The sequence below is a fragment of the Pseudopipra pipra genome, chromosome 6 (genome assembly GCF_036250125.1).
Source record: "Pseudopipra pipra isolate bDixPip1 chromosome 6, bDixPip1.hap1, whole genome shotgun sequence".
Lineage (NCBI taxonomy): Eukaryota > Metazoa > Chordata > Aves > Passeriformes > Pipridae > Pseudopipra > Pseudopipra pipra.
Genome location: NC_087554.1, coordinates 51,845,462 through 51,868,073, shown reverse-complemented (window position 1 = coordinate 51,868,073; position 22,612 = coordinate 51,845,462). Strand labels below are relative to the sequence as shown.

At 37.9% G+C, this 22,612-nt stretch overlaps 1 long non-coding RNA gene across 1 annotated transcript in view; it reads right to left on the bottom strand.

The window, feature by feature from the left end:
• Positions 1 to 338: 338 nt before the first annotated feature.
• LOC135416227 (uncharacterized) overlaps positions 339 to 22,612 on the bottom strand; it is a 78,058-nt gene continuing 55,784 nt past the window's right edge. The window contains exons 5-7 of the long non-coding RNA XR_010431491.1: positions 11,909 to 13,750; positions 8,025 to 8,115; positions 339 to 602 (exon numbers count right to left, since the gene is read on the bottom strand). This is a non-coding gene — a long non-coding RNA (uncharacterized LOC135416227). The remainder of the gene's footprint in view (positions 603 to 8,024; positions 8,116 to 11,908; positions 13,751 to 22,612) is intronic.

The window sequence follows — 22,612 nt, the reverse complement described above, 5'->3', positions numbered from 1 at the left end:
AGGCTTAATTGAGCTGTCTGCAAGCAAGGAGCAAGGACAAACTATGGTATTCCCTGTGATATTCTTTGGGAAAGCAATTCTGTGAACCGCTCTTGAACTAGGCCAGGGTTCAGCCAGTGGAATCCTGGATTGTCTTACAGGAAAATTCAGTTGTCCCTGTGAGTCTGCATTACTTTGACAGAGTTTATTTTAATTACATAGATGTTATTCCACAAACACAATTCTGGGGTTTGAAAATATGGGGGTACAAGGCGGGAGATTTATATGGCAACAGATTTTTCCTATCATACTCAGTGCTAGAGGGAATTGAAATTTGCAAATGAATATGCAATTAAAAATCCCACACAAAATGCAAAAAAAGAGATTTTTATTGTGCTTTTTCTGTGTCAATATCACAAAGTAATTACATAAATGCTTAGTGAATTTCACTGCCCTGCTGCTTTACAGAAATCAGTGTGACAGTTTACTAACAACAATTAACATCTTTAAATTTATTTAATTCTATTTAAGAGCAAAGAATGCCATCCAAGGGGTCCTTTTTTTTCAGTCTTTTATAGATCAGTGTTGTCTTCTGCTTCTATTTCAAATGGACATTGCTGTACCTTTAAGCACAAAATATATATATATTAATATTCTCAAAAAAATGCGGAGCCTTGTTTGCAATCAATGCATATTCCCCTTTTGTGTAAGAATAACAGATGTTGATAGAAATAGCCATTGGGTTTGTAAAGAACCCATTTCATGTGTCAGAATAGTTGTGCCTCTTCTAGATGAAATGTCAAAAGCAGGCAGATATCTCAATGTGAAATGACCTTAAGAAAAACCCGACCTCGCCAAAGATGACCTTTTTCCAGCAAGAAACATTAAAATTACAACCATATTGATGCTTCAGCTTCAAAAACAATATGTATTTCTTTTTTAGTGTTTTTCTGTCTTGGCATCCTACGTATTTTAAATAAAGATGTACAGTAGTCTACTTTATGCTTTTTCTGTTGAGCTGATTTATGGTCATGGGTTTGTTTTATAAATGTATTCATACACAGGGACATGCATAACAACATTTCCATAAATACCGATATACATAGAGACACATACATAAATGCAATTATATACATTCAAAAGGATCAAACAATATTATCCTAATTTCTCAAGGGATCTAACATTTTTTTTGTGTCCATATTACATTGGTAGAATGTATTACTTACTGTAACTGAATTAAATCTTTTCGCAATATCTTACTTCTCTGAATTTTTAACAAATCCCCATGGCCTTACTTTCTTCAAGGAAAATGTATGTTTTATCAAAGTGTTAATCAAACTGAAGTGTCTAAGGTTCTTATAAAGTAACATTGCAGAAGTATTCACATATAATAGTGTATGTGTGTGCATGTGCCATGGCTGATTAGTGGCCTGTAATTTCTCCTTTAAACTAGGAAAACAAAACAAAACAAAAGCAACAAAAAACCCCTAAAACAAATAAACAAAAAAACCCCAAAACCAAAAATATTCTTTGCTAAGTACTGGAGATGTAAAATTTCTCTTTTTGCGAGTGACGCAGAATCTCAATCTCAACTTTTGATCTAAAGTTCACAGTGATTTGAAATTAAAGGCTGAAGTTCCTATACACCGGAGATCTTCAGGAAAGCGCCAGATGTTCTGAAAGTTCTTGTCTGTGTACAGGATGATTAATGAAGTACACAGGGGTTTTGGAGGTCAAGAGTGTTAAAAGTTTATTCAAACTCTGCCCATATAAACCAAACCTTACTCACAGCCCCTCCTTAGCTGATCCATACCTCCAACTGCCTTGTCCCCAGTTCCCTCTTTCCCTACCCACAATCTGTGCTCCCTCCTTCCAGATACTGTTCCCATCTCTCTGGAAGACATTCTGTTGACTGAAGCAATGGGGAGTACTCAGCATGTCCTCTCAAAAACTGTGCTGAGAAAGGACAAACACAATCTCAGGAGATGTTCTGTGAGATGGTTACAGAATAATCTTTTTCGATCTTTTCCTCCCTTTCCTGTCATCTCTCAGCAGAGATAAAGAAGAAAAGTTGCCTCAGCTCTTCTCTGTTTAAGTAATGTTTCTTGCACTTATTCTTTCCCATCTCCATCCCATTTCAAAGAAACCATTTCTTCTGAAATCATTGGAACAAGTCACTAAAAAGCCACAATTTAAAATTTCTTTTCTTAGATTTGGTTCTAAGTAGGCAGTGCTACACACAGATTTCATAGAATCATATAATTTTTTAGGTTTGAAAAGACCTTTAAGATCATTAAGTCCAACCGTTAACCCATCACTGATTCCACCTCTTCCCTGGGCAGACTGTGTGCAGTTCTTGACAACCATTTCAGGGAACAAAATTTTCCTGATTTCCAATCTAAACCTCCCCTGGCACAATTGGGACCCTTTCCTCTTGTACTATCACTTGTGACTTGGGAAAACTGACCCTCCCTTTTGCCTCAACCTCCTTTCAGGTAGTGGTAGATAAGATATCCCCTGATCCCCCTTTCCTCCAGGCTAGGCAACACCAGCTCCCTCAGTTGCTCCTCATAGGACTTGTGCTCCAGCCCATTCACCAGCTTTGTTGCCAATGTCTGAACATGCTCCAGCACCTCGATGTCTTTCTTGTAGTGAGAGGCCCAAAACTGAATACAGGATTTGAGGTGTGGTCTCACCAGTGCGAAGTACTGGGGGACCATCACTTGCCCTCTTTCTACTGGGCACACTATTTTGAATACAGGCCAGAATGCCAGTGGCCTTCTTGGCCACTTAGGCACACTGCTAGCCCATGTTCAGGCAGCTGTTGACCAATAGCCTTAATGAATTGCTATTATATCTCATACTACCTATGTTACCACATTGATAAACCACCAAGAGCTGCTAAACTTAAATTTCTCAGCTTAACGGATAGTGTCCAGTTTTTTACCTTTCATTTCTCTCAGTCCTTTAACCCAACACAGAAAGCATCCTTTATTGTCTTTTAGGGGAAGAAAAATTGCTGAAAAGAATTTATATTTTACCATTTCTCTGCATCCTTGAAGGTCTTTAATTTTACTCAGCAATTTAGTTCTTGCATATAGACACATTCAAGGAACACATTTATTTTGATTGAGACTATCCTTAGCAAATAATTAATTCAACATATCCAAGTAGAGTTTGTTCAAAGTGCTTATTACAGAGAGAATTTAGAGCTCCCAGTGAATACTAGAGCAAAAGGGCCTGCCCTCTGGCCAGGGCAGAAGGGATAAGATGTTAGCAGCCAGGGGAGCAGGCCTGGAGAGAAAGATGGAGATGGAATATAGCCAGGCAAGAAATTTGAGGCTACATTAGCATTTTTGCAGAACCGTTTTGTTTTGTTTGTTTCCTAATTTCATGTCTCTGATTGGATAATAGCATCTTTTCTTTAAAAAAGAGTGGAAATTCAAGGGAAACTCAAGAGGACAATGAAACATTTCTGTTGCAAACTTTAATGTGCCAGAACCACATAGTACGAGTACATATATATATATATGAGTCCTTACTTACCAGATCCTCGTTGCTTTTAGCTGACCTCTTCCTTAGTACTCTTATCATTGCTGACTTGCCTTTCACCAGCATGACTGATGGCCTGATTTGCCTGGGTTGTTCAGGAAGACTTTCTGCTTTTAAAGGATGCCTTTTTAACCTCAATAAACCCCTGTACTTCTCTGCTTAACCATAGTTTTATTCTCACCATTTTACTTTGTTTTTGTTCTCAATGATACACAAACCATCTGTGCCTCTAACACAATGTTCTTGAATAGCCTCCAGGCTGTTTCTGTGGTTTTAAAGTTTTTTACTTTGCCCTTCAGCCTGCTGTTAACCATTTTCCTCATAGTTTTAAAATCTGCCCTTTTAAAGTTTGTCACTTTTTTACTCCTGGGGGGAATTGTGTATTGGGTTGTGTGGCAAGGTTTTGGTAGTGGGGTAACTGAACAAGTGGCTTCTGTGAGAATCTACTAGAAGCTTTGCCCATGTCTGATGGAACCAATGCCAGATGGCTCCAGGACAGACCAGACACTGTCCAAGACCAAGGTTATCAGCAGCAGTGGTAGAGTCTCTGGGATAATTTATTTAAGAAGAAGAAAAAAAACCAAAAACAACCCTGTGCAACTGCAGCCAAGAAGAGGAGTGACACCCTGTGAGACAAACATCTCTGCAGACACCCAGTGGAGAAGGAGAGAGAGGAGGTGCTCCAGGTGCCAGAGCAGAGACTCCTCTGCAGCCCCTGGTGAAGACCATGGTGAAGCAGCTGTCCCTTTGCAGCCCATGGAGATCCATTGTGGAGCAGAGATTGACCTCCAGCCTGTGGAGCACCTCATGCCGGATCAGGTGGATGACTGAGGGAGGCTGTGACCCCATGGGAAAAAAATGCTGGAGCAAGGTCCTGGCAGAACCTGTGGATCCATGGACAGAGGAGCCCACACTGGAGCAGGTTTGCTGGCAGGACTTGTGACCCTGTGGGGAACCCCTGCTGGAGCAGCCTGTTCCTGGAGGACTAAATCCAATGGGAAGGATTCCATGCTGGAGCAGTTCATGAAGAACTGAAGCCCATGGGAAGGTCCCATTTTGGAGAAGTTTGTGAAGGATGGTCTCCCATGGCAGTCACTCCATCATGGAACAGGGTAAGAGTGTGAAGAGTCCTTGCCTTTGAAGGCAGGAGCAGCAGAGACAACTGACCACAACCTCCATTCTCCTTCCCCCTTTGCCTGGAGGGGAGGAGGAGGTAGAGAGTTTGGGAGTGAAGTTGAGCCCAGGAAGAAGGGAAAGGTGGGAGGAAGGTATTTTTAAGATTTGGTTTTATTTCTCATTATTCTACTCTGATTTGATTGATGATAAATTAATATATTTTCCCTAATAAAAGTCTGTTTTGCCCTTGACAGTAATCAGTGAGTGATTTCTCCTCTCCTTATTTCAACCTATGAGCCCTTTCTTACATTTTCTATCCCCTGTCCAGTTGAGGAGGGAAGTGGCAGAGCAGCTTTCATGGGCACCTGGCATTTAGTCGCCTTCTAGTACAAGACCTGATTGTAAAAGGATTGTTGTTAGCCAGTGGAGTTCAATTTTGTAGAACTAGAAAGTCCTTGAATTTGAGATGTTTAAAATAATAAAGCCTATATTTAAGGCTCAATCCAATTTGATGAAGACTGCATCAAAATTTCCGTGGACTTTGCGGTGACTCAACAGGTAGCAGAAAATACCTGCTTGCTATCAGTAATTTTGCCTATCAACACTGATATTTCAATAATGATCAGCTTACAGGAGAAAGAACTTTCTCATGTTTACAACATTTAACCCAGAACATTAGAGGTTTGAGTTCAGCTTTTTATCCTGCTAGAGCTTCTTTGTTTGATTTTGAGCAAGCAATTACTTTGTGGTTTTGTAACAGCACACCCCTTACCTGAGTGAGGTGACTCCTGGAGTGAAGCCTAATGTGCTCCCTGGACTTTGCTTCTCATTGTCATGTGTCTGCCAAAAGTAGCCTCAGCTTACCCCAGCTCAGTTTGTCTGCAAAACCCAGCCTCCAATGTCAGTAAGCAACATCTAGGACTTACTGTGAAAGACCATGGGACTGTAAGTAGAACGCTGTTGCCTGTTCTTTTTCAGACCCATAACCACATAGCATGAATGAAAGCCATAGCTAGAGGTTGTTGGACCAGGCCCAAAATAAAATGACAGACAGGAAAACATATATTCAAATATAAGTCTTACCTGCCCTTTTCCTTAGCAGAGAAATTTGGATTTAGCCCAGAAATGACTTTGACAATTGCAGAAATGAGGTAGCCACCAAGGCTGCTCTCTGCAGAACTGTACACAAGTAGCCCCTTCCATGGTGCTTCCTGGGGCAGCACCCTGGCTTTCCAGGATGTGTGAGTTTTCTCCAGAAACAAAAGTCATAAAAGTCCTTCTAACACAGGGGTCTATGCATCTGATGGTATCATGTTATCTGCTGCCCCATTTTTTTTCATGGTAAGACTATAATTCTTCAATAAATCATGTTTTAGTGTGTTATAAAGAACTGAATACTACAGTAATGAACCCTTACCTTTCATATTGTCTCAAAGTTTTGAAATTTGTAACAGGAGGTTTGTAACTTTTTCCCTATTTTCTGTGAATATCTTTCAGTCCTTTTTTCCTCTGACAGTCTAGTTGGGTTAGGACATGCTGATGTTTCTAATTATAATTCTGCTTAACTCAGGAATGAGTTGACTAAGATAGCAGTTTTAAACAGGAGCATTGCCCTCCAAACCCCTCTCATTCAGGTGTCCTAAAAAGGACAATAGGAACATGTGCACATGAGCAAATAAGAGTTGCCATCATAAATAAGAATTTCCGGATCAGATTTAGGGTAAATAGGTCCTGCTAGTTCTCCTTTGCCACTCAGTAATAAAACAGTAAGATCCAGGAGTAAAACAGTAAGTAGGAGGAAGCTGATGTGCAAAGCCACCTGAGGACACCTGGCAGACACAGGCACGTGAAGGGGGAGGTGCAGGTGTGCACAGTTGAGCAGTGATTCCAGAATGTATAGAAAATTGACCACTATTGCATGATAAAGCATAAGCCATATGTAACCTCAAATTCATGTTATGTGCCTGGGATAAGGCAACAAGCACCCGTATTTTAAAAACTATCTTTATTTAATCAGAAGACGGGATTAGAAAGGGAGAGATGAGGTGACATGACGAGGGTTGTATAGGATTGCTGACAGAAGCAGTCTGCCTCTGTTTTAGTCCCTGGAGAAAGTGTATGTGGATGCACTTGATCCAATTTTCAGCTATAAATCAGAATCAATCAATCCACTGTAGTCAATCAGTTTGTCATTTTCACTTGCTTTTGGTAGTTACCAGGGAAATTGGCTCAGTTTTCTTCTGAAAGTTCTTTTCATGAACCTTCCTTACTATAAAAGTGTGCTGGACAGAACCAGATTAATTAGGCATGAAATACAGAGAGAGAAAATGAGAAGAGAAAGGAAGAAGGAAAGATAAAAAACTAACAAGAAAAAAAGAGGAAGCAAATAAACCAGAGAAGACTATCTAAGGCAAATCCAAAAGATGAGGTGTTTCCCAGACCATTTTGGCCTTGTTATGACTGTAGCTACAACAAAGAAATCTGTAGACCCTTCTGGCTTGATATGCAGAGACAAATCCCATCCACTCCTAAGCAGCTGTTGTAATGATGTCTACAATTTACTGGGGGATTGCAGCCAGGGATGAAGAGAAAGTTGGCCAGAAAGCAAAGATGGGATAGTAAAAAGAGAAAGAAGAGAAAGAGAACGTGAATACTATTACCTAAGTAGGCAAAATTTCAGGTAAAATTTCGGGCAAAAAATAATAATTAAAAAAAGGGTGGGAATACAGTTTTTATAACCAATTCAGTATCATTATTTTTCTCAAACTCATACATAAATGTGCCTCTACTCTTATTTACAGTCTTTGTGTGTGTGTGTTTGCGCACATTTTCTGCCCACTAATGCATTCCAATGGTGCTCTAGAATGAGAGAAGACAGGAAAACTGTGGTGAAATAGCTGTTTCCTAGTGATTTCCAGCATTTTCCCTATGAGGTTTTATGCCCACTATTCTGACTAGATCAAAAGGATTGATATCTAGTACGTGAAGAAGAGAACAGTGGACTTGAGATTTGGAGAAGTAAATGCTTAAGAGTATGTGGAAAAAAAAGCAAGGGAGAAAGAGAAAGAAAGTGGTAGCTGTGGTGTGAAGAGAAGGTGAAAAGAAGCTTTGTACTACTTTTCTAAAGACAATCATTCATATGATTGAACAGTGAATTTCAGCTACTTTTCTATGCAATATTCTGAAGAAAGCAAACAATACCTTAATCTTTGACAGAAATCCCTTGAAAGGGTGGAGTTATTGCACTGCAATGCCCAAAAGAAAGTATCACCTTGTGGTATTTCTCTCCATCTCTCTTTCAGGGCACTACTTACTGTAGGTCTGTGTAAACAAACCAAGATATAAATATGAAAAAAATTGTATTCCACATGACTGACCTCTTCTGCTCTATGAAGACAAGTTAGGAATTGCTGGGTATCTGTGGCTTCTGGCACAATGAGTCGGTGGTGTCAGAAGAAGCCATTGGTACTGAAAGAAGAAGCAACAATATTGTCACATGCTGGAGGAAGAATTGAGAAAACAGTGGAAAAGGCAAGATATGAAGACTCAGAACATAACAAATGCATACGAAGAGCACCATCACATTATTTCTATCACACCATGTCTTTCTCCTGCAGTTTTATATATTAATGCTTCCTTAGATTGGGATTTTTAATCTGTTCTGCTCCACTGCACAGTTATATCCACCCTGAACTGTTGAGAGTATCTCTGGCTCCCTTAATGTCTAGTGTAATTCTCCATTTCTTGAGACATAGCCAAACTTCTTCTCTAGTCTGTAGCAAAGGATCATTTCATCCAATTGATTTATAATTTTCCACCCTGACTCTGTAGTCAGTTATATCAGACCTCTTTGGCCAAGCTCTCTCATTTTTAGTTTTAAGGTGCTGATGTTAATGCAAAGACATTTTTATATTTCTATTTTACAGCTAATGGTGGAGTTTTCATTAGCCCCTTTTAGGTGAAACTCTAAGGACCTCTATTCTCTACTCTGAGGCTCAGGTGCTAGTGATGTGACCTTGGGTAAATTACTCAACCTCCCTGGATTCCAGATTGGATTTTTATATTAAGAGGGTGACTCAGAAGGGGCTCCAGTGAAATTTGTGGAATTTCAGCCTAGAAATTGGAATCTGATGGGAAAAACTTAGTCCCCTGTACTTAATTTTTCAAACCCAAAGTAGCATCATCATCTCCTTCTACGTTTAATTTGTTTATAAAATATTGAAATCCTCCTGGAAAAGTACTCAACGGATACAACTTACTGCATAGATTGTTGTTTCTGGAAAGTAATTTCCCTGCCCCTTATGGTTTCCTAATAATAATGTCCTGGAAAGGAAGCACAATACAAAATGGTGTCCCTATACCCTCTTATCATCAGTACCTGAGAACTTTCATAAAGACAGAATCTTTGGTTGTCTGTCATCAAGTATTCCTGCTCCATATGAGGTTCATGCTGGGGCAGACCAGACGCATCTTCTGTCACATCCACTGGTAGTCAGTCTTCAACCCTTACAAAGAAATGACAGGATAGAGTGCAAATACCTTAATGATTTCATGAAAGTACAAAATTAAGTGCTCTTGCGGTAGGACTTTGAGAATAAGAGCAAAAACGGTAGTTTCTTTGCTTAATCATAGGCAATTTTTTTGAGGGAAAAAATTTCCTTTGTTTCGTCAGACTGGTGCACTGACAGTCACGTATACAGAACTGGTAGGTGCAGTTAAATTTCATTATTTGAGGGACAAATCTTATGCTATATTTTTGGTGATAATGTGGAAACAAGTTTGGTGGACACAGCTACAAAGCTGGTTGAGATTGGTATTTGAACCTTTGTTTTCTTTTCTGGAAGTGTAGCCAATTTCCCAATTTTACCAAAGTAATTAAAAAAAAAAAAAAGAAAAAAAAAGAGGTGAGGACTGGAAAAAACTTTGAACATTTGATTTAATTTTTATTAGCTCAAATGAAGTCACTGAAAGACCTTTTAGCTCTGAAATCATAAATACTTGGGAGCTGGGCTGGGGTATTTTTGTGTTTGTGCTTTTTTTTGTTTGTTTGTTTGTTTTTTCTAAAGATGCCTAAATTATATCCAAGCAAAGCTGAGCTACATTTAAAAAAAAATGTGAACAGCAACCTTTCAAATTTATTCAGACTAATGAGCTAGTCTAAATTTTGAGAATACTAATTCACAGAAGTTGGTTCAGTGGTGGGAGAAACACAACAAGGTTGTCACAGCCTGTGAACAAAGTGAATTGGTTATATGACTGACAGTAAAGATTTCTTTTAACATCAGTAAAAGGAGGCTGAAGTGACAGGTAAAAGGACAGATGCAGAATTCTACAGCACTCTGAGAGTTTGTGTACTATCACTAAGGGACAAGTTGACTTGATACCAACTTAATAGGCTCAGCAGGGGCTGAGCAAAGGGATGGAGATTGTAAATGGGTGTAATAGGGCATCTATACTGTATCAACCTAAGCATGAAAACTATCTAACTGGTTTTGGCTGAGGAAATTAATCACATTACCTTTAAAGTCAAGCTTGTCTTTTAATCTAGGACCTGCTCAGTATACAATATTTCACAGGAATCATGCACATAATTTTAGTCACTTTTACTCATCTCCAAAATGAATTTAACATCATCACAAGGCAGGTTAGATTCAACATCATCTCTGAGAAAATTAAATAGTGGAGCAGAACTATAAATGGGAATCTTAAAACCAAAGAGGTGTAAGCAGGCATACAGCATTTAACATGCTGTATAATCTGCTAGCAAGGATGCTTGCATAAGAAAAGGTGAAGCTTCCACACTTTTCTTGTGCATGTCAGGTCCAGTCTAATGAGCCTCTAAGAACGTGTTGGCTATTGCATTCAGCACCAGATGAATTAGGATGGGAGATGTCTTGCCATCAGAAATAATTCTACAGTAGGAAGAAATCCTGCTGTGCTGAAAGTTGACCTCTTGGACAAACACGCTGTAATAAAAAGTGCTATTTGCTACGAGCGCATTGAGAGTTTTAAATCATCAGACTAAAGTACCCCAGGCTCTGACAGTAAAATTTTCATTCAAAGAAGGGCTCAGCTTCACAACACAATAAATTATATATGACTAGGACATATAAAACATTTAAAATATACAGAATTTCACTGTATTTGTGTTCAGTAGACGAGTTCAGCTCTTGAAGTACTTTTTTATGTCAATCTTGCCTATCCAGATGAAGGAGGGGGGAGTCTTTTTCTCAAAACAAGTAGAAGCAAAACAAACTGGCCATTTTCCACCAAGTCTCTGAATTTAATTGCTATATGGAAGTTTACTATGTATGATGTGCAACTGTATGTGGAGACTAGGGATGGTGTGCACCTATATGGGGAGATTTCAGTGCCCATTGTAATAAAAAAATGAAGGAGGTCTGGAAATCTTTAGGAAAATCTTGTATTAAAAAAAATAATCACAATGGTGATTAATTAACCACAATGTCACAGGGATGTTACTGATCGGGGTATGCAAATTTAAATGATTCCCCAGTAGCTGCCACATGAACCTGGTGATCTCCTAGTGAGGCTAATTTTAGGCATAACTGCTGAAGGAAGCGGACTGCTGGACTCACCTGTCACATAACCACTGCCCCTGCATAGACCAAAAAAAGAGCATATTTTGTGATACTTCCACCATACACAAAAATAAATAAAAAATCAGGTTGTGTGATACAACAGCTTTGAGGAAATATTTCCTCTTAACCTCCTGACAGCCACAAGTACCAGACCCCCCCAACATGCCGGCATGGGCGAAAATAATTGCTGTTGAGAAGTCTTGAATTTCCAGGAAAATTAGAAGAAAAAGGTGAGGAGATAAAAACATTCTAATTAGGGAATGGTCAGAAATAATATAAACGTGGGAGAGGAAAAGTTATTTGTTTGGGGCCAGTTCTCTACATATCAGCAAAACTTTCCTGGAGAAAAACCAAGAAGATTTGGACAATAGACTCTTTTAGAGCATAGATGAGCTCATGACCTGATTATAAATCAAGGGCGAGGTCCCTCTCTGCTGCAAGTTTATGCACGACCTGTCTGCATAAGGAAAGACAGAGGAAACTTCTATCCATCTCACATCATGTGAACCAGAGGCAGCCAGGACCATAGTGTGCTCTTCTGTGCAGGACACACTTGCTATGGTGTTTCCAGCTGGAAATGTACCCAAATAAATGTTCAGATACTCTCTGACCCGCTCTAATGGAAGAAGGAAAATAGAGTAAAATGGCTTTGGACTTACCCTGTAGATGTAGGGTTAATGTCTTGCATCCAAATTATTAATAATGTATGGAAAATACATGGAAAGAAGCAAAAAATAAAGCAAAAAGACAGGAAATATACTCAGTGGGTAAGCTCTTTGATAGCAAGCTATGACTTTTCCCCTCTGACTATACCATGCCCCCCAAAATAATACACAGCTTTGTATCATATAGAAACCAGTCTAACAGACACTAACACATAATCATTGTCTAGCCATCTCAAGACTGGATTAATTGACATTAAAATAAGTTACAAGTGTAATTTATAGTTAGCATTTTAAAGGGAGCTGTGAGTGTAAGTAAGGGTGTGTCTGCACCAGTTGAATACAGTAGAAACGACCTTTTACCAGTATGCTGGTCCGTCTTCCCACTTAGGCAATCCCTCAAGTGCTCGCAAAACACTGACTTTCAGCTCCCTTAGGCTTTTCTGAAAATTCTGGTTTTTTGTTTAATCCACTGTATGTCTTTTAAGTATATTCAGTGTATTATGTGTTAAGTACCACTAACATAAGACCAGTTCTTCACTGTCGGTCCTGTAGCTTTTGGGATATAAGCTCAGGTAAATTTACATCAATAGACCTTCATCACTTCACACCGGGAATATCAGTCTCCATTTCCCAGAGGAACACTGACTTCTGGGAAGAAAGCCTGCCTAGCTGTCTTCATGCACCCAAACATGTCCTTGGCTGCTGCTTCCCTTTTTCCTACTCTCTCTTTCTTACACATGGAGGGCACTTGTCACCTTACTTTTCTTCTGAGGATGAGGAGCTTAAATCAAAACAGACAGACTCAAACGATATTCAAAAACGTTGGAAATAGCACCTTTTTTTTTATGCGAAAGAAGTTTAACTGCAGTGTCTAAGTATGCAGACAGATTCATTCATGTGTGTATAACTTCTTGCCAAACCAGCATTCCAGGGCAGGTATTCAGTTAATCACAGTTTGCACAGGGACTTCAGCCAAACCCTCAGGTAGCTTTGTTATGTTTAAGTCTTTTATTTGCTATAATTCGGTATCCTCCACCTGTGTTCTCCGGAACCTACCAAAATCAAACTGGGAGGCATGATAAGCAAACCAGCTATTTACTCCCTGATTTTTTTCTTCCATTCTCTCTCGTGAGGTTTAATATTGTGCCCAATCTATATAAAACATAGAACATCATAAATGGAGGGGGAGATATAACACTGCCAAGAGGCAGAGTTAAAAAATCAGTCTTTATGGTGCTATAAATGATTTTTTTTCCTACTTAATCCTTTTTTGGAGGGAAAAAAAATGTCATCAGGCGGGATTTCTGCACCTGAAGCACCTACGTTAGAACAAGTTGTAAAAAAAAATATTAATGATTGACACTATTTCAGTTAGGAACATCCATCTGTTTTCTGGACAATGCAAATAATTGTATGTTCTGAAAGCAGAGCAGGATACAAGGCTCTTTACTGATTGTGCACCTCTTATCACAATAAATTGTAAGGATACAAAATTAATGAAAGATTTAGGAAAGCAATAAAGTATTCTAGAAAGATTATTTCACACACACACATACTCAGACACAGAGAGACAAAGAGAAGAATTAAGCTTGAAATCCACTCTGCTCACATTAAACCCAGATGTTTGGACTTCGTGCAAGTGGAGCGTGGAGCAGCTGCAGAGAGGAAATCCAATCCAAAACTACAGCCAAGCTGACTGTGGGGCCTTCATGTAGATCCAGTACAACTCCCTTCAGAGCTGAGGGGCAGAGGTAGGTTGTTCTCGCAACCTCCGACTGGCAACTGTCCTCCTCTCCTGCGCCGTCACTGGACCTTCTCACTGTAACTGCAGGCACCCTGTGGGTTTCAACAAATCTCATTCAGGATACATTACTCTGAATTGAATTCTTTCACCAAAATTAATTTCCCACATATGCATTCAGAGTCAAACTTCATTAAAGAGAATAAAAAGTTGCTCCATAATGATTATCAGAAAGCAGATTGTTTATAAAATGTAATGAAGTATTTATCCAGCTTTTGTTTTGCTTCTGAATTCTGAATCAACATTAAAAACATGTCTTGCTTTTCTTTTGAAAGGTTCAGTGTCTCCAGTATAACACATTCCAGACTGACAGAAAAGGATAGGATATTTGTATACATAGATATAGGTGATATTGATATACAGCTGTAGACACACACACATATTGCATTGTTTACATAATTTATTTCTCAGCTGAATCTCTTAAGGTCCTGATACAATGCAATAACTTCCTTATTCAGAATTCTACACACAATTTCCAACAAGTACTTAAACATGCTTTAATTTTATTCCTGGAAATCTTAAAAGCATTTAGAAAGCTGTTGCTGTCTCTTAGAAGAAGAGACCACAATATGAATCTGAATACTGGATTAACTATTGAGGCTAATGTAGCATGTTAATAATACAGCAGGTTCACACTGCTGGTTGCTTTTAATAACACAGCAATACACTGAAATTCATGCTACCTGGCAGAAATTGTGTCCATAGTCTCATATAATAATATTTAGAAGCTGCTTCCAGACTGCATTGACTCAACTCAAATTTTAGACAAAAAAAAAAGCTTTATCCTTACCTAGTATTTTACATTTGAGGATCTTAAAGTACTTTAGTTTCCCATAGTATTAACATAAAACAATAGTATTTTCATATTCTCTTTTATTCGCATTTGACTTCTTCCTTTCCTTTTGTCTTCTCTCTCTCACATCCACTACCTATATACAATTATTCCTGCTTCTTTTATCTATACCTGTATAGATTAATTCCTTTTGATATGTCCATCCTGCATGCACTTGCGTATCTAGAATGAGTTCCTGCCTTCAGATTTATATGAAATAAAGGAAAACAATTTCTAGAATTAAAAGAAAAACACACAAAACCTAGCAACAGTGTTCTATATCTTAAACGTGCGTCTTTGTATTTTAAAACATCAAGCCTCATTACAGAACAATGGCTGAGATTGTTGGTAATTATGGCTTAGAAGAAAGATTTTAACTTTCCTGACACAGAAAGCTCCTTTTTTCATTTTTCTTTTTTTTTTTTTTTTTTCTCCCCACAGCCCAAGCTGTAATTGTTGAAGAGCCAAAGAGTGGGGAAATTCTGGGACCTGATTAGGGAGCAGAACTGACCATGACAGTAGTCCAATTCCCATTCCTCCACTGAGGATAGTCTGATCATTCAGAATGCTGTCAGCTGGAGCTGGAGATTTAACTTAGAGAAGACCCTCCACATCAGTGGGCACCTGTCCGTGGTCAGAGAAGTTAGATCCAACACTGAAGGCACACCTGAATGACTAGAAGTCAAATTTAGCTCAAAGGACAAGTTGGCCATCTTCAGTGTAGAAGTCCTAGGCAGTTTGGCTGTTGTTCTCAGCTGGTTATTTTATGAGTATTCTCCTGTTTTTTATGTAGGAATCTGAAAAATGAGCTTGTGGATCAGGTGAATGTCTACCTAATTCAACACATTTGTGTATAGAAGCTAACTTAAAGAGAAAAGTTCTGCAATAAATAGTTAACAGCTACTGAAAAAAAATTCTCCCACAAATAAAGACTTCCTCCTCTCTTAAATACCCACAGATTGGCTTACTTGCAGATTCGGCTTTTGCATCAAAACCTGTTGTTAATAGTAACATTACGTTGAGATAGTCTTGTTAGCTATATACGTAGCATGATCCTTTAAAAAAATTAGTTTCTTGGCCAAATATATTTCTTGTGACATTAGCTTCTGCTGTCTGATAAAGAATAATCTATTGTCAGTTTTCTGTTGTCTCTCCTCAAAAGTTTTGAATGTCTTTTTTTTTCATTTTCTCATAAGAATTCATAACTAACAAATAATAGCTGGCAATAAAAACAATTTGTTTGCTTTTGGGTGGCAGAAAGTGTCAAATACCATGTTACACAGTTACAGGTGTTGTGTTAAATTGGTATGTAACATTTAGCTCTTAACTAAAAAAACTAACAAAAATACGAACAAACAAACAAAGCCTAACAAACAAAAACCCAACAAAAAGTGCCCAAAAAAATCAACCAAAAACCAACAAAACCAAAAACAGTAAAAAGAAAGAACTCATGAAGCCTAGAAAGTACCCATGGAATATGATTCCATTCAGAATCTGTTGCAAGAAGAGCCTTAAAATTTATCTTGAAATTAGAGCACCTTTTATGCTTGTTGACAGAGGGGGGATAGCAAGGAGACCTCAGATCAGAATACGTGTATTTAAAGAAAGTATTAGGTTTTGTTGTGGGGTAAATCCAAAACCAAGAGAGGCCTATTTTTCTCATACTGGTTTTCATATTAAAAATAACGTTCCAAGAACAACTATCCTCATGAGGTTTTGGCTCAAGATGGCAGGAATCTTAGGAAAAAATAGATGATCTCACAAGACCTCCGACATCCAAAACAGAAAAAAATCTCACAAGTCAGTTTGTGCCACATGTCACTACTTAGGGCCAAAAATCTGCTGAGAACAATCTAAAGAAATATCGGGCTATTGAACCAAAAATAAAAATTTCCAAGCTCTTTTACCCTCAGACTTAAAATCTAAACACAAATCTGACCACAAGAGGAATATGGTCTCCTCAGAGTAACTCTCACATCTGTCATTGATGACCAACTGTCACAGCTATCACTGATGACCTAATGGCTGAAAAATAAACATTCAAATAAAAAATATGGCAAAAGCAGAATCCTAGTACAAAGAGAGTAGTATATTTTCATACCCCAATAGTTTACAGCATCAAATTACTAATGATGACACAAAATACCCAGATCTTTATTGTGACAAGATGTATGGGGAAGAAAGAGGGCAGAAGAAGATAGATTCATAGTAGATATATAATGTGGTGGAACTGATTCTGAACAGCAATTTTGGTCAGTTTAGAACATGACTGTCTTCAGTTTTGTGGTCAACAAAGGCAGATAGAGTTCACAAATACCATTTAATTTACACACACACAACATCATGCACACAGTTACATATGGATCCAGTTGGAACCGTGTGAATATTTATGTGTCTAATTTCAAAAATAAGGTACTTGATATATAGTTGATATTGAATAAAGTCACAGTTAGGTGGGTCTGAGAATGATATAATGCTGTAAAAGTCTTTCAGTACTATGCTCTCTGGACAAGAACTTTGATAGGTGCAAGTTCCTATACATTCATTTATTTCAGTGTCTATTTTATACCAGCTTTGAGCCTGATCTTATGTATTTATTGTACACAATTATATTCTCTGATTTTCTAAAAATAACACCCTATGATTGAGAGATGTTGTCAGTTTTGGAACAGCATTTTCTGTAACATTTTGAAATTTTACTAAAGTGAGAAAATAGAACGTGGAGTACTTTTTACCAGATTTTTAAGTTACGAGTAGAGATAGGATCATGGAAGAAAATAGTATATCAACTCATGAGTGCAAGACAGATATTTATGACATGATTCGCTTTAGCCTTGTAGAATGAAAGTGGGAGTAATAAAATGTGTGCAGAGGAGTGTGCAAACTGTTGCATCCTCTGAATTCATTGAAGATGACGTGAAAAAGTTGTTTGGATGCTTTATTATGTGTGGATATCCTATAAAAAATGCTAGTCTGGAAGTAAAAGTGTCCAGAGATAAAGATGAGCATGATGGGGTTGACAGTCCAATTAAACTTGAAAACCTCTTTTTATGATACACATTAAAAATCATGTTCGAACCAATAAACAGAATGAATAAACATAGTATCATTGTATGTATTATGCATCTATAAAAGTAGAACACAAGACTTGACTGTAGTATTTCAGTGATGTTTAGTTATTATAAGAGATATAACTGTATTGCAGCAGAGGTTTGGATAGGATAACTTTTAGGTTAACACATGCCCTTAAATAAGTCAGTGGAGTCTCTAATTTTCTCAATTCAGCCTTATTAGGAGCACTTTATTCTCCTGAAATCTCTTAAAAAGAGAAAGAGATTAAGATGAAGAAAGGTCAATAAAGAACAAACAGATCTCTTCAGTAATTGAAGGAAAAATTAATTTAAGCCACTGCATTTCGATCCTGTGTTGTCTGGTCCCCTTTTTCTCCTGTGACCTGTGCAGAGCATATTTGTTGTCTCTCAGGAGGTGCTTGGTCCAAGCTTTTTTTCTGTACCACCTAGGTCATTGGCACTGTTCCTCCAGAAGGAGTTAAAAGGGTGGTCTGTGAAGGACTTGGGCTGAGACCCTTATATGGATGAATTAATGAGGGAAGCACCCAACAGGACATAGCAAAATTATGTGCAAAGTTATACCCCTCTGAATTATTTTAGGTGGGTTGAAGCCAACATGTGAGATACCTAGCTGGAAAAACTCATGACTTAGCAGATTAATACATGAAGCAAACAAAATACCTGCTTCCATGTTATTCACCTGCAGGAACAGATGCCTCTGACTATAACTATGATTTCTTCTTGCTCCAGTAGCATAAAAGCATAGAGGATGATGCCTTTATAAGGCATAGGACAATTTTGCAACCAATTTAAGGTGAGACACAAGAGACAATTTAGATTATTTTCTAGCTGTAGGTGTCTTGTGTGTAGCACGTGTAGCTTCATTCTCCCTCTGCTTCCCCATCGCTACTCTGAGATGCCAAACACCACAAACTTCAGAAGGGAGGCAGAATGTAATTTGTAATCAGGTGTCTCTGTGTTATTGTGGCCTGTTGGACCCATCTCCATTAGATGGGGGATACACTAAATTAGGGTATCAGAAAGACTATGTAAATGAACTGATTTGTACATACAGTTAATGGATTAATACAGTCAATTTTTGCACCTACTCCTCACCTGATATTGTCACAAAATATTTTTTCCCTAGTGAAAAATATTAACAAACCAACTTTTTGCATTGTTTACAATTTTCTAGTGAAATTTTTCTATCAATATCAAAACTACCCTTAGTCTTTTAGCAGAAATGGGAAATTTAAAAACAAGTAATCTTACAAATAAATAAATAAATTTACCATTGAACAGAAATCCATTATCTGAGAGAAAAAAATACTGCTTTAGAGTCTCTTAACTGACTGCATTCTTCAGCCATTATATGACTATTATTGTTATTAACGCTTTTGTTATTACTAGTCCTGGTTGTTTCAAACAAGTAAACACTTCCTAAAGCAACATCATACAATAATATTTCATTAAATTAAAATACTAAAGTCTCTTAAAAGACATCCTATAATGGGAAAATATGAGAGAAATGGAACACTGGGCAGGCTTATGCTGAATTTTAAAGCCCAGCTGACTGTAGTGCAATATATAAGCACATTGTGTTGTATGCAGCATTTTTACCCTACACAATGGTTTAAAAATATTATGTTTTAGCTTTTTCTTCCATTAAAAATTTCATACAATGTCATGCACGTTAATTGAAGCGGATGTGAGTGAAATGCAACCCTTGGATTTTATTATGTGAATTTAATTCAGGAAAAGGAGGAGGAGGAGGGGGGAAAAGGCAGCTCAACAAATTGACGTGGATTTATTTTCTTCATTTATATTAGGTTACCCAGAATGAAAAGGTGCCCAATGGATGTTAGATATAATAGCTAGAGAGTTTAATATGATTTCGGCTGCAAGAAAAACTGGACTAGATAAAAAAATCCATATCTTAATGATAGGTAAATAATCCTTTAGTATCTCAGATGTACATGCTACAGGCAGGAACTCTCTGTTCATGAAAACTCTTTTATTCTTGTATGCCATTACTGCAGAGATATTGCTATATTGGTAGATGTATTCCTACACTGATAAATAGACTGCATAAACAATATGCCCCCCCATAAGCAAGATAATGCTAGTACATTCTAGCAATAATAGCTCCCCTGCAGGAGGCTGGATTTTTCCCTTTTTCTAAATGCTAACAAGAACCATTCTAAGGTTATCCACATAATGAAAAACAGGGGTAAAGTAAGTGTGGTGCATAGAAGTCTCTTTCCCTCATCTCTTCTATCTCAGGTGATAATGTTGCAGATTTCTTTATCCCCATGTTCTCCGATGGCACGTGTGTGTTCGTGTGTCTTTGCGCATGTGTATAAGACATTTTCTTATTTAATAAATAAATGTGTGCACTTCCTCAGTGTCAATAAAGTTTTAGTTGCCTGTGAGATCCCTGCATATATTGGATAGCTACTTCATTTCAAAGATTCTGATGAAGTCCATAATCCACGGGAATGTAGCACAAGTCCCTGCATGAGGTACTGTAGGGTAAGCTGCTAAGAATCACTCGCAGCTCTGCATGGAGCCACATAGTTCTCTTTGATAAGTTGCCCGACCTGAGAAAGCTGAAAATATATCCATTATTGTGAAGACTGTTGAAAGAGTATTAGATTATTAGTCTGGCTAGTGACAAGATCTTGGAGTCTGATTAGGTAACACGTATTGGTGATCATGGTTTTAAAAAAGAAGTCTCTTAATTTTCCAGTTATTAAAAGACACAGATTTTTTGGATCGTAGACTTTTAGCATCAGAATTTATGTCTGCTTCATGGTAGTTGTCTCATTTCTAAAGGACATCAACACAGACAAAACATACTGGTGTAAAGAGTACCACATACTCAACTTCTTTCTCTGTTCATACACACAAAAGTGCACCAAACTAGACCTCGCCTGGGGATACTTCCACTTTGTGTGAGCTGATGAAGGGACAGTCAAAGCCATTGCCATTGTTTTGCTTCGCCTTTCTTTGTTCTGGAGGAGACAGGGTAGAAAAGTGTAGTCCCATATGCAACTCTCACAGCTGATTTACATGGCTGTGAGGAGGCCAGCCCAGGCAGAGGACTGTAATAACATGGACCTGGACTGTCTACTTGGCTTTGAAAATCAGTGTTGTTGCCTGAAAGATGTGGTTCTTGCTGTATTGTGAACCCCAGTGCACACTATCTGCAGCTGGTAGTTGTCCCTGTGGAAAGTGATGTCAGTACTTGGTATCACTTTGTGTTCACACCATGCAGGTGGCTGTAGGTCTGGATTTTCCCCGGGCTTTTAGGCATGTTTAATAGAGAGTGTAGCCATATCTAATCAAACTCCAAGATCAGTAAAACTTCTCCATGTGGGAAAATTATTTTTTCCTGCTGTGTAGGGCCTCACATTTTGTCATGAATCAAGCAGAAATAGGAAGAGAAAGAAGGAAGAGTTGGTGCAGAAAGCAGCCACTGGGCATTGCTTTGGAAATGCTTTGCTTTAGAAGCATCCACATTGTTATCCATCTGCCTCTCCTCTCACAGTAACAAACATAACAATGCATTAGCTTAGAGGTTTTAAAGGAAATGAATCTTGTTTTCCTTAAGTATGCTCTATTCTCTGCTTATAAAGGAATAGGTCAAGAGGAAGAATGTAGGCAAATGAGTCTAAGTATCATCATTCACAACACAATGTAAATTCATTTTTATAATATCTATAATATAAAGTCTATCCCAAAAGGCTTTACCGTGTTAAAGAACATATTTACAGAAGAATAAAAAAATTAATAACAAGATGGAGAGGAAATTCAGAAAGTCAGAAGACAAAGCTTTTGCATATTTTTATATTTATGTTACATATGGAAAAAGATAGGTAGTCAGACAGCCAGAAAAATGGGAGTCTGTTCCAAACGACTGCAGGTAGGAGGAGGAGAAGTTTTTTTCACCCAGGAATGGCAAACACACCAGTATCAGATAGCACTACCAGAAAAGAGATCTAGAGGAAGACAAAGGGACAAGTGGAAAAGCAGGGACAAGAACTCATTGGGACTCGATTAAATTCCATCCAGTGGAAACAAGTTTTCACCTCTGGGGTTAGGAAACAAAGCATTTGGATGGACATAGTATGTAATGCAAAACTTGTTTTCACATAAACTTCTTTTTCATAAGAAACCCAAAGCTCAGGGTGAGTTTGCCATAAAATGTAACCAGATTCATAAAATTTTTCATTCAGACAAATCTAAGTTCCCTTCTGTGCATCTCATTTTCCTGGAAAACGAGTTACAGAGGGTTTGATATCCCTGCTTGAATAGGTCTGCACTGATTCAGCTTCAGAGGCACAATTGTCCTGTTCTCCTATTCATCAAGCTTTGACAACATTTCCCCTTTCAAAACATTAGCACTATGCAGAAAAAAGATATTCTGCCTCAAAAAAGACTTTAAGAATCCAAAAATATGCCTGACTTTGGGTAAAAAACTGAGTAGTTGTCAAGTTCTCCATGAAGTGAAATAATTAGAAAGTAATAATTTCAGGACATTCACAATATAGTGTTTCCTTAATTTTTAATGTTGATACATTAAATATCTGAATTTTAAAAAGTTGGGGGTTTTTTTAAGTGAAAAGTTCAAGTGCTTCATTCCAAAAATGCAGGTATGGGATGTTTTGGCATAATCAGAAGAGTTTCCTCTTTTTTTCCCCTAAAAGAAATTATTGCAAAACCTGCCCAATTTCACAAAGCTTTTCATTTTTGACAGAATCTTAAATTTCAAAAGAACATAGTTGTATTGTGCCATCTTCAGCCTGCTATGAGCCAATGGTGTATTTCCAAATATTAATATTAACTCATAAAATGAAACAACAGAAAATCGGATTTGGCTGTTACTTTTTCTTCTTCCTGTGATTTTTCTCTCCTTGCTTTTTGGCAGCAGCAGCAGCAGCGGTGAGATGCCTTTTGTTGTAGGGCCATGTGCAGGACACCCTTGGGTTTAG